Here is a 26595-nt window from a genome sequence, read left to right as displayed (position 1 = left end):
CTTTCCCCCAAATCTCCCTTTTCCTACCCCCCATTTCCCTTACCCCGAAAATCCCTTCCTCCAGACCCGTGAAGATCCGGGGTAGAATAGGTCTTCAGCAACCCATGCTTGACGTAGAAGGTGACTATGCTTGTCGTAAAAGGCGACTAACGGGATCGGGTGGTCAGGCTCGCTGACTTGGTTGATGCATGTCATCGATCCCAATTGCGTGGATCGATGTTTATGATATTAATCACTGGATTGTCTGGTCCAGATTATTTACAGACCGCCGTCATATAGCTGGAATATTGCTGAGTGCGGCGTTAAACAACAAACCATCCAACCATCCATCCCTTCTTCCAATCCCCTGGCCACCTTCCCATGGTTTTCTTTCCCCCTATCCTCCGGCCTGCCAACCACACTACCGTAAGATAGGTCTACATCATATTTTACTTAAATCAATAACGTGGCTATCAATAACTTCAACAACAGATCAGTAGATAATTCTGTAGATAAATGTGTAGATACTGTTTTATTATATCGTGTGATTAGTCAATGTATCTTACAATGTCGGAAAGAGAAAAGAGCATATATTTTTTTTAATTTGTGTTAAAGAGTACATATATACACTCTCAACATCATGGTTTTTACCGTGCAGTTGTGAAATATTAAGCTTCTTCATAGCACTTGGCTGGTGTATATACTTTTTATGTTTGAATTAGTACAAATCATGTCGGTGGAATTAGCGAGGGGCATATATTTCCTTATGATACAAAACGTCAACACGAGAGAAAAAAACAGTCTCGATTGTCCCAGATTCCTTTGGGCGTAAAAGGCAATTTAGCGTTGAATATTATATGATTGGATCACTGGTAATCAGTGATGATACCAGGTATTCAAGAATATGTGAGATCGCCTCCGTGGTCCAGTGGTAGTTCGTGCGCCCAGAGAGCGGAAGGTCCGGGGTTCGATCCCCGGCTGCGTCATACTAAAAGCTAGCACTATAAATCGGCATCAGTCCGGACTAGTACAAGCAGCCACACGTACATACACACGTACATGAACGGCGCTATATAAGTGAAATAATCTTGGACGCGACGTTGAACCCCATTTCGGGGTGGTCGGGTAGCCTAGTGGTTAAAGCGTTCGCACGCCACGCCGAAGACCCGGGTTCGATTCCCGACATGGGTACAATGTGTGAAGCCCATTTCTGGTGTCCCCCGCCGTGATATTGCTGGAATATTGCTAAAAGCGGCGTAAAACCATACTCACTCACTCACTCACTCACTCTTATATGCGTCAAGGAAGTTCGACTTTTAAGACTGATATTTTAATATCATTAATTCAATTGATGATTTCATATCTTTTAGATGTTCTACACATTGATTTGAACTGTTTGTAGTTTTACATGTATACTTGTCAACCTCTAAACCCCTTCCTAACCCCTGGGAGTTGTGTGTTGGAGCAATACACGTGGCAGTTGTTGTCCGTCCTCTGGCAGACATTTTGTTTTATAGCATTATTTGGGTTTTATCAAATTATGCTTGATTGACATTGTTTACCCAGGTTGAATCTAGTCAACCATGGTTGCCCGAAATGTGGTAACCTCATTTTTTTTTAAATTGAACGCACATATTATTCAAAGTAGTACATACCAAAGTCACGGGCTAACTCATTCACTAGCCCACTCACTCACTTTCGTCAAGATCGAAGACAAAAGCTGTCATAAATTGAATTTGTGTTGGACATTTAATGTATTGTTTGATTTAACTGGTGTATGGCTTCTTGATACTCGCTTTCTTCATTGTTGTGTGATTTGGAAATCAATGAACTAACCATGTCAGCAAATGACCTTATAAAAGATCTCTTTACAAGGCTGCTGCCTTAGATGTCTTGACAATGTTGCTGCCTTAGATCTCTTGAAAAGGTGTTACATCCCCAAACAAGGTCGCTGCCTGAGATCTCTTGACAAAGTTGCTGCCTTAGATCTCTTGAAAAGGTTGCTGCTTTAGATCTCTAGACAAGGTTGCTACTTGTATATTTTGACAAGGTTGCTACCTTACATCTCTTTGCAATTTTAGTTTGTATCTTTTTAGAAAGCTACAACCGTAGATGTAATGATAGATTGAAAGTTGCTACCTTACATCTCTTGACAAGGTTTCTTCTTTATATCTCTTGACAAGCTTGCTACTGTAGATCGCTTGACAAGGTTTCTTCTTTATTTCTCTTTGACAAGCTTGCTACTTTAGATCTCTTCACAAGGTTGCTACTTTAGATCTCTTGACAAGCTTGCTTCTTTAGACCTCTTGAAAAGGTTGCTACTCTAGATCTCTTGACAAGCTTGCTACTTTAGATATTTTGACATGGTTGCTACTTTAGACCTCTTGACAAGGCTGCTACTTTAGATCTCTTGACAAGCTTGCTACTTTAGATCTCTTGACAAGCTTGCTACTTTAGATCTCTTGACAAGAATGCTACCTTAGATCTCTTGACAAGCTTGCTACTTTAGATCTCTTGACAAGGATGCTACTTTAGATCTCCTGACAGCCTGCTACTTTAGATCTCTTGACAAGCTTGCTACTTTAGATCTCTTCACAAGGTTGCTACTTTAGATCTCTTGACCGCCTGCTACTTTAGATCTCTTGACAAGCTTGCTACCTTAGATCTCTTGAGAAGGTTGTTACTTTAGATCTCTTGACAAGGTTGCTACTTTAGATCTCTTGACAAGCTTGCTACTTTAGATCTCTTCACAAGGTTGCTACTTTAGAACTATTGACAAGGATGCTACTTTAGATCTATTGACAAGGTTGCTGCTTTAGATCTCTTGACAAGGATGCTACTTTAGACCTCTTCACAAGGTTGCTACTTTAGATCTCTTGACAAGCTTGCTACTTTAGACCTCTTCACAAGGTTGCTACTTTAGATCTATTGACAAGGATGCTACTTTAGATCTATTGACAAGGTTGCTACTTTAGATTTCTTGACATGGATGCTACTTTAGACCTATTGAGAAGGTTGCTACTTTAGATCTATTGACAAGGCTGCTACTTTAGATCTCTTGACAAGCTTGCTAGTTTAGACCTCTTGACATGGTTGCTTCTTTAGATCTATTGACAAGGTTGCTAATTTAGATCTCTTGACAAGGCTGCTGCTTTAGACCTATTGAGAAGGTTGCTACTTTAGATCTATTGGCAAGGCTCCTACTTTAGATCTCTTGACAAACTTGCTAGTTAAGATCTCTTCACAAGGTTGCTACTTTAGGTCTCTTGACAAGCTTGCTTCTTTAGACCTCTTGAAAAGGTTGCTACTTTAGATCTCTTGACAAGGTTGCTACCTTAGATCTCTTGACAAGAATGCTACCTTAGATCTCTTGACAAGCTTGTTACTTTAGATCTCTTGACAAGGATGCTACTTTAGATCTCTTGACAGCCTGCTACTTTAGATCTCTTGACAAGCTTGCTACTTTAGATCTCTTCACAAGGTTGCTACCTTAGATCTCTTGACAGCCTGCTACTTTAGATCTCTTGACAAGCTTGCTACCTTAGATCTCTTGAGAAGGTTGTTACTTTAGATCTCTTGACAAGGTTGCTACTTTAGATCTCTTGACAAGCTTGCTACTTTAGACAACTTGACAAGCTTGCTACTTTAGATCTATTGACAAGGATGCTACTTTAGAACTATTGACAAGGTTGCTGCTTTAGATCTCTTGACAAGGATGCTACTTTAGACCTCTTCACAAGGTTGCTACTTTAGATCTCTTGACAAGCTTGCTACTTTAGACCTCTTCACAAGGTTGCTACTTTAGATCTATTGACAAGGATGCTACTTTAGATCTATTGACAAGGCTGCTACTTTAGATCTATTGACAAGGCTGCTACTTTAGATCTATTGACAAGCTTGCTAGTTTAGACCTCTTGACATGGTTGCTTCTTTAGATCTATTGACAAGGTTGCTAATTTAGATCTCTTGACAAGGCTGCTGCTTTAGACCTATTGAGAAGGTTGCTACTTTAGATCTATTGACAAGGCTGCTACTTTAGATCTCTTGACAAGCTTGCTAGTTTAGACCTCTTGACATGGTTGCTACCTCACATCTCTTGACAGGGTTTCTAACCTAGATCTTTTTGGAAAGTTACATCCGTCGATCTAATGACAACTTGAAGGCTGCTAGACAAGGGTACTAAATTAGATGTGTTGGCCACTGGTAGTTCCTTACATAACAGGATGGTTAGTTAAGAAGGTTGGTACCTTCTTTAACAAGGCTGCTGCTTAAGACCTCGGATTTCAGTAACGTGCTATACATGCTGACATTATAATAACGTTTATCTACCACGACGAAGACGTAGAAGTCGACCTAAAACATTAGGAATGTAGTCTAAAATTCAAAATCCTAGACATTTTCCATTAACTGGTTTCAATGACGTCAGAACTTGTGTGTATCTTAAAGGTGTAACAAATAAGGTCATCTTGACTCCTTTACCAAGCGCCGAGCCACTCGTGGGGATCCGGGAAATAATATAGGTCCTCTGAAACCTGAGATGTTTTATTCGTAAGAGGCGACTAACGAAATCGGGTAGTCAGGTTCGGTGACTTGGTTGATGCGTGTCATAGTATCCCAATTGAGTAGAACGATGCTGTTAATCAATAGATCGTCTGGTCCAGACTCGGTTAGTTTTAGACAACCGTGTTATAGCTGGAATATTGTTGAATGCATGTGGCCTTGCCTGTGGTGGGTTGGGTTCTGGTCGGGTTGGGTGGGGTTGGGTTGTGGTCGGGTTGGGTTGTGGTCGGGTTGGGTTGGATTGGGTTAGTGCAATCACCGCAAGAATATTCTGTACTCATCCTCGATTGTCCGGTGTACAATATATACCAGCTGTGTTAGAAACAACATCCATGAGAACCCAAGTGGAAGTCTGTTTTCAGTCATGAGTGACGATAACAAAATAACCATAGAAAGACAAATTCACGGCGTGTCAGCTTGATGTTATAGGAGAGTCCAAAGGTGATAAAGGTCTTCCTCTTGGACGTTTACCACTGTGGTGAAACCCGCGGGAGTGCGTATGGTGCTGACACATGGCAATGAAGAAACAGTACGAAACTGAAGTAGTTTTGTAGGTTTTGACTGCACCCTTGAAAATATTTTCCATATTTGACGTATCAAAGACCTAAAGCATGTCCTATGCAATGTTCCACATGTTCCATTGTTTCAGTTGAACACTTGACTTGCCTTTGCATGTGTTTGTGACGGGTGCCACCTGATAGCATCACTAACAGATAGTGATTCATGACCAGATGCTTAGGATATAGTCGGAATCGTACAATGGACTTTTAGTATGATTATTGAAAGGGTTTTTCATCGTTTATGTGTATAAAAATGAAACAAAGTACAGTAAACTACGCTTATAACGAACTCAAAGGGACCACTTATTTTAGCTCGTTATAACAGTAGTTCGTTATATAAGCATATATACAGCAAATATACAACAAATGTCCGGGACTAATAAAAATAAGTTCGTTATATCAGTCAGTTCGTTATAAGCGTGTTCGTTATAACCGTAGTTTACTGTAATGCTTTACCAATGCCATTAAGCAACATAAAGCACACCTACAAAGCATGTCCTAAACCCATAAGGTACCTTGAAACGGCCCCAGATGATACTAAGTCTTACTCTCGCGCTTCGTAAATGCGCTTGTGGTATACTTACACACCGAGGGATGATGTGAGCGGTTGTTGTGATTATTATCAGTTTCCTGTGTATTTGAAAAAGTGCAAATCACAAATGCACGGTGCGTGTATGATGTGAATACTGTACATTTTCAATGCGTTTATGATGTGCATATTATTGTATGCGTGTGCATGTTAAAAGTGCACCCTGTTTGCCCGTGCGCGCGTTGCCTGCGCGCCTGCGTGTGTGCAACGTGCTCATTAAAAGTAAAATCCGTGTACGTTTGTGTCTTTCGTAAGCATACTATGCATACTATATATTAAATAATGTGCGTTTGTAATGTGCCATTTATTAAGTTTTACTATCATTTTCTGATTTCATCTTCATCAGAATCTTATCTGATGTAATATAGCCACACGCACATATATTACCTGTGAGGTGGGAATTGAGTTGTTTATGTTACCGTACAAGTCTCGTCATTCATCTGGAGACACGGTGGGGTAATCAGTCTCACTAGGTAACGTGCAACACCTATCATTACAAAACACGGTGCCACCTTCTATCTCCTGGAACTTGAAAATTGACCTTCCGCATTCCGCTTCTGTTGTGTGTCTGCCTTTCCGAGAACACCCGTCAGGTTCTCGGAAAGCCTGATAGAGGTACTGATAGCGTTGACACGAGTACATGTGTCACGCGCCGAGCAGGTTCCGAATGACTGACACCATTGAATGAAAACAGACTTATCGAAACAGAGCCGACCCAGGCGAGCTGGCCTCATTTCAATCATTGCGGAAGTAATTACCCCGGGCTTACGATATATGGTATTCTTGGATGATATATGGTATTCTTGGTATATGATATATGGTATTCTTGGTATGATATATGGTATTCATGGTATATGATACATTATTCATTATATACCACGTTATTCTCCGTATATGATACATGGGTATCCTTCGGAATAGAACTAGGTATTCTTAGTATATGAGGGGCGGTCGGGTAGCCTAGTGGTTTAAGCGTTCGCTCGTCACGGGTTCGATTCCCGACATGGGTACAATGAGTGAAGCCCATTTCTGGTGCCCCCGCCGTGATATTACTGGAATATTGATAAAAGCGGCGTAAAACCATACTCACTCACTCACTCACTCACTCTTTGCATATGATATTTGTTAACTAAGGCAGGTGCACAATTCGCAGGTTCGGGACTTGGAAAGCATTTGGTATTTATAGATTCGGCTTGGTTTAAATTTACTTACCATTAGAGCGCACACATTTTGAGAGCTTTCTTATCATCCGATTTCATTTGTGCTGAATAAATTACACATTTTAAGCATTCTTGGATTTTTATTTTAAAAGTGTGAGATATATTTGCGTCATCCCAACCTTTTCCTGACGATCTCTGCCTATGCCTCTGGAGTGTTTCCTGAATGTATTTACACACGAAAGGGCCACGGTCGTAGAACGATGCTTAAAACATACTTCGGTTGCCTTCTGCAGTGTTGATCATTGTCGTCTGACACGGATTATTTACAAATGCGCTCACCTTTTTCGACAGTAAAGTGTTTCCATCAAACACCTGATTGGACAAGTGCCTCCACAACTTTGCATGCCTGATGTTTTCATCCATGATCAAAGTTCAACATGAAAAACGATATTGTTCGTTTTGGTGACGTTGGCTATTCGAGATAATGTGCACTTCATACGGATAAGCACGATTTATTTTAAATCTAACTACTTCCTTCCCTTCTCCAACTATTGTGAAGCGACCAGCCACTCCCCTGCACAGTCATGTCCGCAGCCCCAACTGTTGTGAAGCGACCAGCCACTCCCCTGCACAGTCATGCCCGCAGCCCCAACTGTTGTGAAGTGACCAGCCTCTCCCCTGTACAGTCATGTCCCCAGCCCCAACTGTTGCGAAGTGACCAGCCACTCCCATATAGAGTCATGTCCCCAGCCCCAACTGTTGTGAAGTGACCAGCCACTCCCATGTAGAGCCATGTCCCCAGCCCCAACAGTTGTGAAGCGACCAGCCACTCCCAGGTAGAGTCATGTCCGCAGTCCCAACTGTTGTGAAGCGACCAGCCACGCCCATGTAGAGTCATGTCCGCAGTCCCAACTGTTGTGAAGTGACCAGCCACGCCCATGTAGAGTCATGTCCGCAGCCCCAACTGTTGTGAAGTGACCAGCCACTCCCATGTAGAGTCATGTTCCCAGTCCCAACTGTTGTGAAGTGACCAGCCACGCCCATGTAGAGTCATGTCCGCAGTCCCAACTGTTGTGAAGTGACCAGCCACGCCCATGTAGAGTCATGTCCGCAGCCCCAACTGTTGTGAAGCGACCAGCCTCTCCCCTGTACAGTCATATCTCCAGCCCCAACTGTTGTGAAGCGACCAGCCACTCCCCTGTACAGTCATGTCCGCAGCCCCAACTGTTGTGAAGTGACCAGCCACTCCCCTGTACAGTCATGTCCGCAGCCCCAACTGTTGTGAAGTGACCAGCCTCTCCCCTGTACAGTCATGTCCCAAGTCCCAACTGTTGTGAAGTGACCAGCCGCTCCCATGTAGTGTCATGTCCCCAGTCCCAACTGTTGTGAAGTGACCAGCCACGCCCATGTAGAGTCATGTCCGCAGCCCCAACTGTTATGAAGCGATTAGCCACTCCCCTGTACAGTCATATCTCCAGCCCCATCTGTTGTAAAGTGACCAGCCACTCCAATGTAGAGTCATGTCCCCAACTCTAACTGTTGTGAGCGACCAGCCACCCCCAGGTAGAGTCATGTCCCCAGCCCTAACTGTTGTGAAGCGACCAGCCACTCCAATGTAGAGTCATGTCCCCAACTCTAACTGTTGTGAGCGACCAGCCACTCCCAGGTAGAGTCATGTCCCCAGCCCTAACTGTTTTGAAGTGACCAGCCACGCCCATGTAGATTCATGTCCCCAGTCCCAACTGTTGTGAAGTGACCAGCAACTCCCATGTAGAGTCATGTCCCCAGTCCCAACTGTTGTGAAGTGACCAGCCACTCCCAGGTAGAATCATGTCCCCAGCCCCAAAACACATGCAGAAATGGTATAACATACAATGAATCGTTTCCAAAACATCAAATCAGAGACCATATGAAAGATTATATCTATACATCTCTTATATGGTCTCTGATCAAATGTAACGACAAAGGTGTGCCAAGTATAACTACACAACAGAGAGGGGAATGAGGCAAATGGGTGCCAGCCACACCCAGAGTGTAAGAAACAATTATCATTGTACACCATCCTTCGTCAGACTGGCAGGACACGGGACAGAGAAAGATCAGCCAGACCACCCGTGACGACGCCACGGGAAGACCGGTACTTTGCGCACTTTGCAACGAGTTTTTAAACTCGACGGAAACGGCAACAAAAGCGTTAGACCGCCCATTAGTCGACGCAGTGTGCTTCGATAGCTCCGTGTCGCAGGCATTTGAGCCTACCGCCCCTTCCGTGGCATGACTTTGACCCATGGACATCAACGTCGAAGACGGCACTGGGCAAGGACATTACAGCGCTGGCAGATATACGACTGGCAGAGAATGTTTTTCACTGACGAAAGCAGATTCTGCTAATTCCATAGTGATGGTCGTACTCGGGTTTATCATCGCAGGGTGGGGTGGGGAGGTGGGAAGGTGGGGGAGGAGGCGATAGGCGTCAGGCTGCATTCAGTGTATCCATATGGTGGCATTCGGATAATGAATGAGGTGATCCTAACTAGGGAGGCAGAGATCCTAACTAGGGAGGCAGAGATCCTAACTAGGGAGGCAGAGATCCTAACCAGGTAGGTGGTGATCCTAATTAGGGAGGCAGAGATCATAACCAGGTAGGTGGTGATCCTAATTAGGGAGGCAGAGCTCCTAACTAGGGAGGCAGAGATCCTAACTAGGGAGGCAGAGATCCTAACTAGGTAGGTGGTGATCCTAATTAGGGAGGCAGAGATCATAACCAGGTAGGTGGTGATCCTAATTAGGGAGGCAGAGCTCCTAACTAGGGAGGCAGAGATCCTAACTAGGGAGGCAGAGATCCTAACTAGGTAGGTGGTGATCCTAATTAGGGAGGCAGAGATCCTAACTAGGCAGGTAGAGATCCTAACTAGGGAGGCAGAGATCCTAACTAGGGAGGCAGAGATCCTAAGTTCAGAGGATGTATTTGTGGCATCCAAAGGACAGTACTTGTTATCATCCGTGGCAATCTCAACGGCCAGATCGACAGGGATGACTTTCATCAATCCGTACCTTTGCCAACAGCAACAGGGAACTCTCTTACAGCACGACAACGCTCGGCCACACACTGCAGGGGTCGTCCAGGATTTCTTGACCGCGCATTTTGCCGTTCTTCCATGGCCAGCTCGCTCTCCAGACCCCACTGGACAGTTGTGGTTCGTCCCATCTGGAGGCGTCCTCATCCACCACAGAACCATCAACAGCTGGAAGCCGCACTGAAGGACGAGTGGCAACGGGTTCCCAATCGTGTCATCAGTCGCGTGCATTGATGCTCGTGGTGGTCATATTCCCTACTGAGAATCCCCGGTGTCCCTGAACCAACTCAAACTGGCCATACCTGATTCACTCTGCTCCTTATTGTGTACTGTGAAATTGCGACCCCAATGTTCCTTGAGACGTCATTTTCACGTCACCTTTTGTGAGATACCCATTGATATTATGCAAATAATATCGCCATTGATACCCGTATCAAATACATCACCATCGAATAACCATTTCCTGTTTGTTCAAATTTTCGCTACCTTTAAACGTGGATGTGTACTTATTTTTGCCCGTTGATTTTGGTGAAGACGAGCCGTCAGTGGAATGCAAGTGTTTCGGGGACCGCGATCCTCCTCCTCCTCCTCCTCCTCATCATCATCATCATCATCATCGTCGTCGTCGTCGTAATCATCATTATCAGCAGCAGCTTCAGAAGCAGCATTGTAATCATCTTATTATCATCGTTATCACCATCATTAGCAGCAGCATTGTAATAATCGTTATCATTCGCTCCTTGTAACACGTGGTACTATTGTTTTGAAGCCTGTTTGTGGTGGCCCCACCCAAAAGCCGTTGATTGTTCACAACACGTGGAACATCTCACGTTTCCAACACGCCAGCTTTATGTACTGTGTAGTTTCAAATGGTGTTTTAAGAAGGTGTAGCAGCTACCGGTCAACTGTACAAACACGCCACGCCCAGATCAGCGATATTGAAAACAGCTTCCTAGCAAATACCTGCATTGCCAGTGGCTGATTCATCGAGGACCTGTTTGTCTCCGTTACCATGGGATAGTCTTCACACGTGGATAAATGGCATGATTGTATTGTCCCTGTAGCGCTGTCTGAAAACAGGTAGACTTGTTTCCACAACTACTTCAGCTGTCTACTTCCTTGTAGGTTGTCAGTCAAACACACAAAGGGAATGCTCATTCGGCGTAACATTTGAAGAAAACACGGCTTCTCGATGACAACGCACCTTTCTAGGTTAAGGAAACCTGTCTTGAAAGTCAGAGTTTTCAAATCAAGGAATTGCGTCCCTTAGCAGTGCCGCGATCCGCTGATCGTGGTTTCGAATCCCAATTGAGATCAACCCTGGTTTGTGACGACTATACAAGCCCTGTGGCTTCCTCACAGTGCTCCACAATAATCTGATCAACCGTGCTATAACAAATAACACCCTAAACGGCCCTAAACCGCAAATCACCACACATTTTATTTGAATAAATAAATATTTTCATCTTGCAATCATAAAATATATGTGATTAGGTGGTTAATATCATAAGTAAGTAGCATTTCTGGTGTATGTAGATTTTTTAAATTGTGAAGAAATTAGAATTAAAACAAAACAAAATTAAACTATTTATTTTTTTAAATATTTAAAATCACTTCCTCTTTAGGATAATGCAATATCACTTTTACTAAGTGACTAACCGTGACACGAGATGGTTTCTTCTCAGAAAGACGATACCTTTCCTAGAATAGTAAACTTAAGACCGCCATATCAGATCCAAAGTACGAACATTATAATCTTAGTATTGTATAGTGTATACACGTCTATGGAGGTTTACCTATACCGCCAAGCTACCTTTGATTGGTCACTAAGACAAGGAAGTTGGCATATGTTTTGAATGAAGGCGGGTCTTGTCGACTGCAGCAGGCAATGTTTACTGGTTATAGGCGTCGGAGAATATTTCCAGGTATGTGAAGTTATAAGTTGATACTAATCTAAACTTTCTTTATGAAACAGTTTATGGTGCAGATTTGTTATAATCTGCAAAGCATGCAGTTTGCAATTGGTAAACGCGCTAAAAGTAAATACAACATTTTTTTTATCTAAATCTCTAGTAAACAATTTCAATCTGTAACCGCAATTGGAAAGCAAGAAAAAATTAAAAGCTCTTATTTTTACCGGCCATGCCTTAGGGGTCAAAAAACATAATAGGATGACCTTAAGAAAGATTCGATAATTTCAACATTTATCGGTCTTTGTGTGGTTGATATATGTTTTTGCTTGAAATATGACATAATATAAATGAGACAGACATGCATTTATAGCAATGTAGGTAAATGAATACAAAATGAAATAGACTAAGAACTTCACCTTTCTGTTTGAGATGCATACGTAAAAAAACAAGCACATGCGTTTGAGTACGTATCCATGAGGAGGGCGCATAAAAGGCAAACACAACGATACGTATGCTATACGTCATCTACTTCAACAGGACACGTCCGTATTGGGTTCCGGCTATTACCCAAGCAAGGGTTGTTGAGTTGGGTGGTTATTCAGGCTAGGAACATTATGTGGTCTGAGATTGGAGGGTGTTATTGGCTATTTGATGCCCTGAAATATACGTGAAGCCGACGTAATTCATAAATGGCGCCAGTCTTAAATATTACTACGTCATGATGCGATGGATGACGTAATATTCATTGTTTGATCAAGGCCTCAGTAAGGCTTTTATAGTAGACATGTGGAGGGTATTTCCGAATTTCTCGGATCAGTGACAAAAATTATGTCCTAAGCAATTCCCTATTTTGACCTGTACCGTACGTTCCCGTGTTTTTTCAGGTGAACAATTGACTTGCCTTTGCATGTGTTTGTGACGGGGTCACCGGTCTGCAGGATACGCTCCCCACCTTTTCGTGAACACCTGGTTGCATTACTATTTGATAGTGATTCATAAACACATGCTCATGATGCAGTCGGAATTGTATAATCGACTCGGCTTTATGCAGAGATTTCTATTGGGTATGGAAAGGGTTTTGTCGCTTTATTTACCCATAAGAAATCACTGCCAAAAGCAGAGCCAACTGTACGATTACGGCCATATCCTAATTATGTGCCTATGAATCAATAGCAAATAGTAATTTTACCAGTTGTTCGCGAAAAAGTGAGCGTATCCTGCCCGACAAGACAACATATCATCACAGAATGCACAGAGAAATCAACTAAATAGATTCATTACACGCAATGAAATGAGTGAGTGAGTGAGTATGGTTTTACGCCGCTTTTAGCAATATTCCAGCAATATCACGGCGGGGGACACCAGAAATGGGCTACACACATTGTACCCATGTCGGGAATCGAACCCGAACGCTTTAACCACTAGGTTACCCGACCGCCCCACACGCAATGAAAAGGGGCTGCGGTAGTTTAGTTTTTATGCGGAGTTTAACTGCTTTCAAATTTGGGATGTGTTTCTGGTTAATAAATGTATTGATACGCAGTGAAGTGTCCTGACAATTTCAAGTCTCCGAAACCAATATAACACATTAATCTCGCCTCGTTCCGTAACCTGCAAGCTATTCGGCTTGTCCCGGAATAGCACGAGTTGGTCACGAATGCCATTTAACAATGTGTTTCAGCCAATCAGATTGACGGATATACTCTCGCTCGTTCTGCAGTTAAAAGATTTGCTGTGATTTGTTTAACTGCGTTGCTGCCACATTAAACAGATGAACAACAACAAAATGAAACGTTCCGTTAAATACCCGTCATGTATTTGCATATTTTCATGCGTTTTCTATATAACAAAAATCATTACGAAGAGCACGAATAATAATGAACGTCATGATCAAAAGTTGTTTGATCAGGGTTGCGGCATTTACGGCGTTATTGATACTTCCAAAGGGTTCACTGGTAGACATGTCGGGGACATTTCCAAATTGACCAAAATGATGTCCAATGACATTCACTTCTTCTTTTTTACCATATGTTTCCGTCTTTGTTCAGGTGGAAACTTGCCTTGCTTTTGCATGTGTTTGTATATCGAACTAACTTCGGAAATACAGTCCATATGAAACTCATTTTTTTTTTTTTTAAATCAGTGCAAAGCTCACACATGTGATCATATCTCCTGTAGTCAGCAGCTCCGTGTGGTTTGTTGTGTCAGTGCAAAGCTCACACATGTGATCATATGTCCTGTAGTCAGCAGCTCCGTGTGGTTTGTTGTGTCAGTGCAAAGCTCACACATGTGATCATATGTCCTGTAGTCAGCAGCTCTGTGTGGTTTGTTGTTTCAGTGCAAAGCTCACACATGTGATAATATCTCCAGTAGTCAGCAGTTCTGTGTGGTTTGTTGTTTCAGTGCAAAGCTCACACATGTGATCATATCTCCAGTAGTCAGCAGTTCTGTGTGGTTTGTTGTTTCAGTGCAAAGCTCACACATGTGATCATATCTCCAGTAGTCAGCAGTTCTGTGTGGTTTGTTGTTTCAGTGCAAAGCTCACACATGTGATCATATCTCCAGTAGTCAGCAGCTCTGTGTGGTTTGTTGTTTCAGTGCAAAGCTCACACATGTGATCATATCTCCAGAAGTCAGCAGCTCTGTGTGGTTTGTTGTTTCAGTGCAAAGCTCACACATGTAATAATATCTCCTGTAGTCAGCAGCTCTGTGTGGTTTGTTGTTTCAGTGCAAAGCTCACACATGTGATAATATCTCCAGTAGTCAGCAGCTCCGTGTGGTTTGTTGTTTCAGTGCAAAGCTCACACATGTGATCATATCTCCTGTAGTTAGCAGCTCCGTGTGGTTTGTTGTTTCAGTGCAAAGCTCACACATGTGATCATATCTCCAGTAGTCAGCAGCTCCGTGGGGTATGTTTTTTCATTGGATCGGGTGGTCATGCTCGGGGACATGGTTGATTGTGTGTCAATGCACATTATATCAGTCACTGGTTTGTCTGGTGTTGACAAACCTAGAAACATATTCGGGGCGAACCGGGACTCGAACTCACTACCATAGGTTTCTGGCGTGTCCAAGGGACGCAACTCTGCACAGCGCATTTCGGCGCCTTACAGTCCGTATCCCCGTAAATTAATTTCTTCAATATTGAAAGTATGTAAGGAAAAGTGCATTTCTCTTACCTCTACGGTAATAATAACGAGTAAGTGAATTGGTAGGGTTTAAATGCCGTCTTGAACAGTATTCGAGTTATATCTAAGCGTGTCAGCTTAATGTGGGAGGAAAGCCCTAAGTGATGCAGGTCTCAGACGTTTACCACTTCGGTGAAACCCACGAGCACGGGTATAGTGCTGACAAACCTAGAAACATAATCGGGGCGAACCGGGATTCGAACCCACAATCATAGTGAGTGAGTGAGTGAGTTGGGTTTAACGCCGCTTTTAACATTATTCCAGTTATATCACGGCGTGTCAGCTTAATGTGGGAGGAAAGCCCGAAGTGATGCAGGTCTCAGACGTTTACCACTTCGGTGAAACCCACGAGCACGGGTATGGTGCTGACAAACCTAGAAACATAATCGGGGCGAACCGGGATTCGAACCCACAATCATAGGTTTCTGACGTGCCCGAGGGACGCAACTCTGCACAGCGAATCGCGGCGCCTTAGACGACTGGGCCACCCGTTGGGATCGAATAATAATATTAAGGTGTGTGAACAACATGTCCTCCGATGATGGGTATCGTTGCAAGCCCCCGTGAATATTCCTGCCTGCGGCGTTAAACAACATTCACACAATCTTCGAGGATGGAATACGGGACACCTTCACTGTAAAAATGTGTTCAGGTCCTAAACACAAACCTAAGTATTGCCATATTGCCTCCGTGGTCTTGTGGTACAGCGTCCGCCTGGGCAGCGGACGGTCCGGGATTCGATCCCTGGCCGCGTCATACCAAAAGACGTTAAAAGATGGTACTTGTTGTTACCCTGTCTGGCGCTTGGCATTAAGGGGCTAAAACAAGGACTGGTCGGCTCGGAGTCAATAAACTGTGCCTGAGTGGGGTATTCATGTTAAACTGCGTCATGGTATCTCAGTGTCAAGCGCATGTTGGTCTCGAGTCAAACACGACGTTCTGGTATCAATCACAGAGCCTTGAATCAAGAATGGCGTTGTCTGGTGTCGGACCGCCTCCGTGGTCTAGTGGTAGAGCGTCTACTCGGACAGCGGAAGGTCATGGGTTCGATCTCCGGTCGCATCATACCAAAAAACGTTAAAAGATGGTTGGGGCTAGCACTATAAATCGGCATCACTCCGTATAGTACAAGTTCAAATTCTTAACAATTTTAAATATTCTAAACATGTTTAGATTATGGGGATGTTTAGGTGGTGTTTAGGCTGTGAGACGATATCTCATTTCATGTGTTTAGACCCTAAACGTGTTTAGAGAGAACACACCAAATGTGTATTCCGTCAAGGATTTAAACACACTCCTAAACATGTTTATATCTAAACATGTCTTGTATGTGTTTACATAGACTAACATTTAGTCTCTGAAATCTTATATTACACAATATCCTTCTTGACTCTAAAAATAAAAATTCCCTATGCTGGAATAGAGCTAGCTTGAGCTGGCTAGACTTGCTTTTGTATGCATTTCTAGATTATTATTTTTTCATAAAATAAATATATTCCACGGTCATGGTGCAGGACTAGTGTTTAAATAATAAACACGTTTTTACAATGTATGGATTCCTCAAAAGAACATATTGGCGATGGTTGAATACATTAATAAGACTGTGTATCCTGTCCGGACTGGACGCAACAGTCAGACTACACAACCTCCCACCCACCTACATTATTGTATATTAAAAACCTACCTTCGATTGGTCAGGGGTTATGTAGTAAGTCTGCAGCAACTGCGAAGCACCCCATTCGTGACAAACTCGTGTTATTCCGGGACAAGCCGAATAGCGAGTCTTCTTTCAGGTTACGGAAAGGGGCGAGTGGTGACGAATGCGAAGCACCCAAGTAGCAACTACGTATACGTACACTTCTATAGCACACCTGTAGCAACTGTGTAGTAACTCTGCAGCATCTGTGACGCACCTATATCTAAAGTAACTACGTTGCACCCCTGTAGTAACTATGTAGCAACACTGGAGAAGCTCTGTAGCAATTATGTAGTAACTTTGTTGGCAACTTTGTAGCAAATCTAATGCAACTGTAGAAATGTAGAAACTCTATATCATTTTTGTAGCAACTCTGTAGCAATTATGAAGCACTCTTTAGTAACTCTGTAGCAACTTTGAAGCAACTCTAAAGTTGCACCCCTGTAGCAACTGTGTACAAACTATGTAGTAACTCTGGAGAAGCTCTGTAGCAATTATGTAGTAACTCTGTTAGCATCTTTGTAGCAATTATGTAGCAACTTAGCAGCCACTGTGTAGCAACTCTATAGCAACTGTGTAGCACGTTATAGTGATTATGTAGCAACCCTGTAGCACGCTATAGTAATTCTATAACAACTTTGTAGCAACCCTATAGTAACTATGTAGCATCTCTGTAGCAATTATGTAGAACCTCTAAAGCAACTTTGTAGAAACTCTATATCATTTTTGTAGCAACTCTATAGCAATTATGTAGCACTCTATAGTAACTCTGTAGCAACTTTTTAGCAACTCTATAGAAAATATGTAGCAACTGTGTAGTAACTATGTAGCAACTATGGAGCACTCTATAGCAGCTATGTAGGAGCTCTGTAGCAACTATGTAGCACTCTATAGTAAATGTGTAGCACCTCTGAATCAGATCTGTTTAACCTCTGTAGCAGCGATCAGCAGTTCTGTAGCGACTTTGTTGAAGGTCAGAAACTATGTAGCAAATCTGTAGCAACTATTTTATTTTAGATTGTGTTGTGTAGCATCTATAAAGAAGGAGTGACAGTGGGAAGTTTGTCCTCTCTGAAGTACACAATAAGAAATCACCATCTCACTTCACATGGAATGCAAGCAAACGTGTTTCCTAAACTTATCCATAAAACGTATAATTACCACATGAACAACTGCGACCAGACGCCATGTCGTTAATGACAATAACAAACAAACTTATTGCTGACGTCATAATGCACTTTGCCACCGCTGTCAAAACAAAAAAGTCTCGTCACTGTATCCCTTTGTCGTCTACTGACGGAACATCCCGCAATCACTCCAGGTCGTAGGGTGTAGTTTCTCTACGCGCTTCCCTATTTCCCCAGCTATTGTTTAACTCACTCACCTCGACACCTTCTTCCTTAAGGTGGGAACACATCCCTCAGGCTATACCGACACGCATACTGACTTTCTTATTCGTTTAAGAGTGGATGCTTCCATGAATTCTGTGAGTAAATATCGACAGTTTATTTCAATCCGTACCACCCGTTTCCTTCCTTTAATGTGCAGTTTAGCAATTGTCTGCCATTACCGGTGTTTTGATGTTTGTTTTTATGCATGTAGGTAGCAGGTAGGTAAGACGCACGATATATAGATAGTGTTGTGTTTATACTAACCTAGGGCGACATGTTTGTTGGCAAGGTGTGACCCGCCTTTAGATCTTGTAAGCCTAAGGAGTGTTACATACAGCTGCTTTAATGAAAAATAGCGATTTTATAGGCAGAACAATTAGAAGCGAACCTGCTGTGAAATGTTCATTTTAAAATAGCATACGTCATACACTTACGAAGAGATGTTTATTCAGCCATTTTATAGTTGGAATATTGCTGGGAGCGGATCTAAAGAACAAACAAATATATGTGTTAATGTAACCCGACATTAATATATTCACAAGTTCATCTTTCATCAACCTCATTTATGTATAAATCGAAAAGCGTTTTTCACAAACAAATCTCTTACATCCGTCAAAAACAATATTTCTCACCTGTCAGGTATGTTTGTAATTAAGTTTGTACAATATAGCAAATTAAACGAAAAACGCCCAGTAATAACAGTGGGTCTATTCTAAAGACGGCATTTGGCCACCTTCGTCTGTGTCATATATTCTTTCAGGATGTCCGCTTCTGTATTCAGAGTATTTAACTTTTTGTAATTACATATGTATTTTTAAAATCAAGATTTACTAACTGTCGTATTAAAATTAGAAAGCGGTTACTGCGCATTCACTAGATACACGTTTGAACTACGCTATTTCACTTAACTATGGAAAAATATACAACGAGTTCGTTCCCCATAGCAAACGTTTCATATTAGAGTCTGATTTAGTATCTAGCCTTTGACATATGTTAACCACATATTGATTCAACGTTCTTAAGAAAATCATCCTAAATTCACTTTTTGTTGACATTTTTTGAAAATTTGACATTCAGTTAATTCTTTCTTACATCGTTCCATATTGGTTACAGATTAACTTATAAATCTACTATTATTTAAAGGATTATCGATACATGTCAGTTACGGCTTTATTCGAAACTAGGATTTAAATAAAAACGAAATAAAGATGTGCATTGTGAAAGTACAAATGAACAATGCTTAACACCACCTCTAACCAGAGCCTATGTATCCATAATAGGTCTGTGGTCTAACATTGTCAAATAAATCATTTGATATCTTTAAAATGCTTGTTAAACAAAAATATTTATAGGTGTACGGAGTATTTCGTAAGCCTCCGAATGAATTACTGACTCCCATGCCTTCGCCAACAACACCCCTAAATCACCCCCAAAATATTTATAGGTGTTCGGAGTATTTCGTAAGCCTCCGAATGAATTACTCACTTCCATGCCTTCGCCAACAACACCCCTAAAACACCCCATCCCCTACCCCCTCCCTCCAAAGAAAGGGTACCACCATATTATAATACACTTCGAGCAATACAATAATCCCGCTTTCCGCTAAATGATATATATAGAGAGAGGGAGACATGTTATTTGTATATACAACTCATTTGTCGTAAGAGGAAAACTTAAAGATTTACGTCATTGTAGCATTGTCATGATTCCTAATCCCCAAGCTGCCTTTAATTATCTACTTTCATATTTTCCGCAGGGTTTTTTTCGTATCACCATCAAAACAGTTAATCCTCAGATAATATGTTCAGCTACCTGTGGTTGGGGCTGTTTTAGGAATACGTTACAGGAAATACACGTATAGTAAACTTACAGTCAGATAAAAGGCCGGCATGTGGGACTATCTTTATGCATTTAACACCACCGAGGAAATTATACAACCAGTTACATCAATAACACGGTGGACGAAACTTAGGAAGGAACTACTTTCTTATAACGGTTTATAGGTTTCTGTTACAAATTGAGAACAAAAGTATGTAGATTTGTCTCTACGAGAAAAAAACACATTAGGGATCGGATTGTGGTATGGAGTTATTTTAGATGGATGCCTGGTATTATCAAAAAGTATTTTCTTTTGTCATTTTTTTAAATAAATAGACTACCGACAGGAACTGATATAAAAATTTTCATCGATGATTAAAAAAAATAGTGCTAACAATGTACTTCTTTTTTCTTAATGTAGATCAAATTTATATTTGTTTTTACCGGGTTGAGTTACTTATTACTACTTATTATTATCATTTATATATTATTAATTTAAAATTTCTCTATATTAAAAATGTTGCAATGTCAGTTCATTAAATACTGACATCAAATACAGACATTTGTGACGGTAAAGATGTTTAATTCTGTAGCACATCCTGGCGATTTCATAGTTTTCACATAAAAATCAATATAAATACTTTAATAATCTTAACAAGTGCCACCATCCCGACGATGTTTCTAGGTTTGTCAGCACCATACCCGTGCTCATGGACTTCACCAAAGTGGGCCTCCGGGCTTTCTTCCCCCGTCAAGCTGACACGACGTGATATAACTGGAATACTGTTCAACGTGGTCTTAAACCCACTCACTCACCCGGATAGGTTCTATACAGTTTTGCACACAGATATTCGGATAAGTTTATAAATTTAAACTTTTAAGTTTATTTAATTAAAAAATGTGTTTTCAAAAAATAGAAAATATGCAGTTACAATATTCGTGCACGCTGGAGTATTATGACCTCGATAAACCAGACAACATTAATCCGGACAACCCGCTTTCCGGATCTCGAGACTTCCGGACAATTAGTGTGTGACCGTTTGTGTTTACTCATACCACGTTACCGCACTTCTTCAATCAGGATTCTTATTAATCCGAATGATTTCACTCGGAACGGTAGCGTCCGGGTTAATGGGGTTTCATTTCCTAAACTTGTAATTTATTCCTTTTTTTATAAGCTTTGTGATGCAAATATGTTTGAGTATAAAGTGTCTAGAATTGACATCAGCACTATATCTGCTGTTACCTGCAGTGACCCGTGAAGATCCGGGTTAGAATAGGTCTTCAGCAAACCATGCTTGACAAAAAAGGCGATTATGCTTGTCGTAAGGGGCGCCTAAGGGGATCGGGTGATCAGGCTCGCTGACTTGGTTGATGCATGTCATCGCAAACCAATTGCGTGGATGATGTCAGTCAGATTCAATTATTTACAGACCGCCGTCATGTAGTTGAAATATTGCCGAGTGTGGCGTTAAACAACAAACAAACAAACGAGTGTTACCTGCAGGACCTCCACATACCGTGAACACCGTACAAAATATATTCCATCTGTAAAAAGTTATTTCATGTCCATTCATGTTTTCGCGGAAATTGGTTTTGGAAGTGAGGTACACTCGATGCAGAACATGTTGTATATTCGATGAGCCCTGCTCATGCATTATAAACACACCTTTAAGTGTTGATCACCACAAGCATGAATCATCTCCCACGCACTGTTATCATCATAACCGTCTTTCCCCAAGAACACTGCCAGTGTTTGCCTTATGCGTTCAGATGACAACACGTACCAGCACGTCAACCCTATCGGTTAAATACCAGGTGGAGTAGCCTCGTGGTTAAAGCGTTCGCTCGTCATGCCGAAGGCCCGGGTTCGATTCCATTACAGGACTTGAGCGCTCGAGATTATTGTAATGGTTAAATACCAGGTGACGTAGCCTCGTGGTTAAATCGTTCACCCGTCATGCCGAAGCCCCGGGTTCGATTCCATTACAGGACTTGAGCGCTCGAGATTATTGTAATGGTTAGATACCAGGTGGCGTAGCCTCGTGCTTAAAGCGTTCGCTCGTCATGCCGAAGCCCCGGGATCGATTCCATTACAGCACTTGAGCGCTCAAGATTATTGTATTGTCCACATGGTCCTGTGTACAGAGCACAGATCACAAATTAGGTGAAGTTTAACAACGTTAGTCGCGGAGAGTCCTTGGATGGGTGACCGTGATGATACTTTTGCAGCTTGACTCCTGAGAGTTCTATGGTTGCACATGTAGCACATTAGACAAGTGGCTTTGTTCGTAATATGCCTCTGTTCACCCAGCAGTAAATGGGTACCCGGTGGGATGAGGTTGTAATGTGACTGTTCACTTTCTGGCGCCTCCCTGGCAGGTTGAGTTGTACACTTCCCAGGGAGCTGAGAATGAAAATCGAGTGCACACTGATCCATTCACCGGGGTCATAATAATGTAGCGCCTTGAGCTTTCCGTTGGTGAATGGAATTTGGCGCATTATAGATGCTCTTATTATTAAACAAATGTTATATTTGGGATAACACTTTCTTAGTAAAGTACAGATTCTCGTACTTATTTGGGTTGAGTCCCGTCCGGGATTCGTGCGTCAGTGTGGCTGCATGTACTAATCCGGACTAATCCGGTTTTATAGTGCTAGAACACTGGAGATACCGTGGGTGGCTTTGTCGTCTGAACCGCTGCAATTCGCTGTGCAGAGTTACGCCCCTTAAGTGTGTCAGAATCCTGTGAATCCTAGATTCGCCCTTATTATGATTCTGGTTTTGTACAGTATATCCTGCTATGGGTGACTGTACACTATATCCTGCTATAGTTGAATGTACAGTATATCCTGCTATAGTTGATGTACAGTATATCCTGCTATAGTTGAATGAACAGTATATCCTGCTACAGTTGAATGTACAGTATATCCTGCTATAGTTGATGTACAGTATATCCTGCTATAGTTGAATGTTCAGTATATCCTGCTATAGGTGACTGTACACTATATCCTGATATAGTTGAATGTACAGTATATCCTGCTGTAGTTGATATACAGTATATCCTGCTATAGGCGACTGTACAGTATATCCTGCTATAGTTGTATGTACAGTATATCCTGCTATAGTTGACTGTACAGTATATCCTGCTATAGTTGTATGTACAGTATATCCTGCTATAGGTGACTGTACAGTATACCATGCCAAAGTTGAATGCACAGTATATCCGGCTATTGTTGATATACAGTATATCCTGCTATAGTTGAATGTACAGTATATCCTGCTATAGTTGACTGTACAGTATATCCTGCTATAGTTGTATGTACAGTATATCCTGCTATAGTTGACTGTACAGTATATCATGCCAAAGTTGAATGCACAGTATATCCTGCTATAGTTGAATGTACAGTATATCCTGCTGTAGTTGATATACAGTATATCCTGCTATAGGCGACTGTACAGTATGTCCTGCTATAGTTGTATGTACAGTATATCCTGCTATAGTTGACTGTACAGTATATCCTGCTATAGTTGTATGTACAGTATATCCTGCTATAGGTGACTGTACAGTATACCATGCCAAAGTTGAATGCACAGTATATCCTGCTATAGTTGATATACAGTATATCCTGCTATAGTTGAATGTACAGTATATGCTGCTATAGGCGACTGTACAGTATATCCTGCTATAGTTGTATGTACAGTATATCCTGCTATAGTTGTATGTACAGTATATCCTGCTATAGGTGACTGTACAGTATATCATGCCAAAGTTGAATGCACAGTATATCCTGCTATAGTTGAATGTACAGTATATCCTGCTATAGGTGACTGTACAGTAAATCATGCCAAAGTTGAATGTACAGTATATCCTGCTATAGTTGATGTACAGTATATCCTGCTATAGGTGAATGTACAGTATATCCTGTCATAGTTGGATGGACAGTATATCCTGCTATAGGTGACTGCACAGTATATCCTGCTATAGTTTGATGGACAGTATATCCTGCTATAGGCGACTGTACAATATATCCTGCTATAGTTGTATGTACAGTATATCCTGCTATAGTTGACTGTACAGTATATCCTGCTATAGTTGTATGTACAGTATATCCTGCTATAGGTGACTGCACAGTATATCCTGATATAGGTGACTGTACAGTATATCCTGCTATAGTTGTATGTACAGTATATCCTGCTATAGGTGACTTCACAGTATATCCTGCTATAGTTGAATGTACAGTATATCCTGCTATAGGTGTCTGTACAGTATATCCTTCTATAGTTGACTGTACAGTATATCCTGCTATTGTTTAATATACAGTATATTCTTCTATAGATGACTGTACAGTATATCCTGCCATAGTTGACTGTACAGCATATCCTGTCATAGTTGGATGGACAGTATATCCTGCTATAGGTGACTGCACAGTATATCCTGCTATAGTTGTATGTACAGTATATCCTGCTATAGTTGTATGTACAGTATATCCTGCTATAGTTGACTGCACAGTATATCCTGCTATAGTTGAATGTACAGTATATCCTGCTATAGGTGACTGTACAGTATATCCTTCTACAGTTGACTGTACAGTATATCCTGCTATAGTTTAATATACAGTATATTCTTCTATAGGTGACTGTACAGTATATCCTTCCATAGTTGACTGTACAGTATATCCTGTCATAGTTGGATGGACAGTATATCCTGCTGTAGGTGACTGCACAGTATATCCTGCTATAGTTGGATGGACAGTATATCCTGCTATAGGTGATTGTATAGTTTATCCTCCTATATGTGACTGTACAGTATATCCTGCCATAGTTGTATGTACAGTATATGCCGCCATAGTTGACTGTACAGTATATGCTGCCAAAGTTAACTGTACAGTATATCATACCATAGTTGATTATAGAGTATATCCTGTCGTTGTTTGCTATCAGTATATCCTGTTAACCCTGTAACAGTGGGCATCGCTGTATGCCATCTGTCAGATCAGGCAATAAGGGCTCCTTAAGACGCCACACACACCGATTCCTGACATCCGGGTGATTGTGATGTGTGTCTATGTATGCCTATATACAGAGGCTCTCTGATACACCTAAGGTCCACGCTGTTTGTATGTCTATTGTGCATAGGATGGATTCTGTGTCTATACTGCACCTGTCATGTCATGGACAATTATCAGTTGAACATTTACACAGGCCAATAATCAGTTGAACAATTAACACAGACAAGTTTCATTCGAACAATTTACAGACGGACATAGGAAGGTACCACGAGGACAATTGGCATCGTTTTGTTCTTGTTCTTTTATTCTTGTTGTCTTATGGGTACCGTTGGTATATGGGGGTATTGTTGGTATAAGGGGTAATGTTGGTATATGGGGGTACTGTTGGTGTAAGGGGTACTGTTAGTATTAGGGGGTACTGTTGGTATATGGAGGTATTGTTGGTATAAGGGGTAATGTTGGTATATGGGGTTACTGTTGGTATAACGGGGTACCCTTGGTATATGGGGTTACTGTTTGTATAAGGGGGTACTGTTGGTAACAGGGGTACTGTTTGTATAACGGTATACGTTTGGTATTAGGGGGTACTGTTGGTATAACGGGATAATGTTCGTATAAGGGGGTGCTGTAGGTATGACGGGGGTACTGTTGGTATAAGGGGGTGCGGTAGGTATAAGGAGGTACTGTTGGTATAAGGGGGTACTGTTGGTATAACGGTGTGTTGTAGGTATAAGGAGGTACTGTTGGTATATAGGGGTACTGTTGGTACATAGGGGTACTGTTGGTATAAGGGGGTGCTGAAGGTATAAGGAGGTACTGTTGGTGTAACGGGATACTGTTGGTATAAGGGGGTGCTGTGGGTATAAGGACGTACTGTTGGTATATAGGGTTACTGTTGGTATAAAGGGTATTGTTGCTATACAAGGGGGTACTGTTGGTATGAGGAGGTTCTGTTGGTATATAGGGGTACTATTGGTATAAGGGGGTGCTGTGGGTATAAGGAGGTACTGATGGTATATAGGGGTACTATTGGTATAAGGGGGTGCTGTGGGTATAAGGAGGTACTGATGGTATATATGGGTACTGTTGGTATAAGGGGGTGCTGTGGGTATAAGGAGGTACTGATGGTATATAGGGGTACTGTTGGTATAAGGGGGTGCTGCAGGTATAAGGAGGTACTGTTGGTATATAGGCGTACTGTTGGTATAAAGGTAATTGTTGCTATACAAGGGGGTACTGATGGTATATAGGGGTACTGTTGGGATAAGGGGGTACTGTTGGTATAAGGGGGTACATTTGGTAAAAGGGGGCACTGTTGGTATAAGGGGGTACTGCTGGTATAAGGAGATTCTGTTGGTGTAAGGGGGCACTCTTGGTATAAAAGGTACTGTTGGTATATAGGGGCACTCTTGGTATAAAAGGTACTGTTGGTATATAGGGGTAATGTTGGTATAAAAGGTACTGTTGGTATACAAAGGGGTACTATTGGTACATGGGCACTTTTGATTTATAGAGCTTCAATACTAAACAATCCGTTCTCGGGTTCATCATCGTGCGTAACTGTATTGCCGTTAGTGATGTAGCCTTGGAATAGTTGCCGTACCCAAACCCCTAAATACCCTCCCTCACACACCTTCATTTTCCCTTCTCT

At 41.8% G+C, this 26595-nt stretch overlaps 1 protein-coding gene across 3 annotated transcripts in view; it reads left to right on the top strand.

Annotated features, from left to right (window-relative positions):
* Positions 1 to 26595, top strand: part of LOC139462524 (transcription factor ETV7-like) — an 89871-nt gene that overhangs the window by 8631 nt on the left and 54645 nt on the right. Inside the window, exon 1 of one of the 3 annotated variants that reach the window (XM_071244307.1) lies at positions 18142 to 18208. The exons of the other annotated variants lie outside the window; for them this stretch is intronic. The gene's annotated coding sequence lies outside the window, so the exon portion shown is untranslated. Of the gene's footprint in view, positions 1 to 18141; positions 18209 to 26595 lie in introns of those variants that run through there. 3 annotated transcript variants of the gene reach the window in all.

Source organism: Haliotis cracherodii, unplaced genomic scaffold, assembly GCF_022045235.1.
Source record: "Haliotis cracherodii isolate W230 unplaced genomic scaffold, xgHalCrac1.p SCAF_15, whole genome shotgun sequence".
NCBI classification, from domain to species: domain Eukaryota; kingdom Metazoa; phylum Mollusca; class Gastropoda; order Lepetellida; family Haliotidae; genus Haliotis; species Haliotis cracherodii.
The sequence above is the reverse complement of the archived record's forward strand: the minus strand, read 5'-3'. Positions and strand labels throughout refer to the sequence as shown.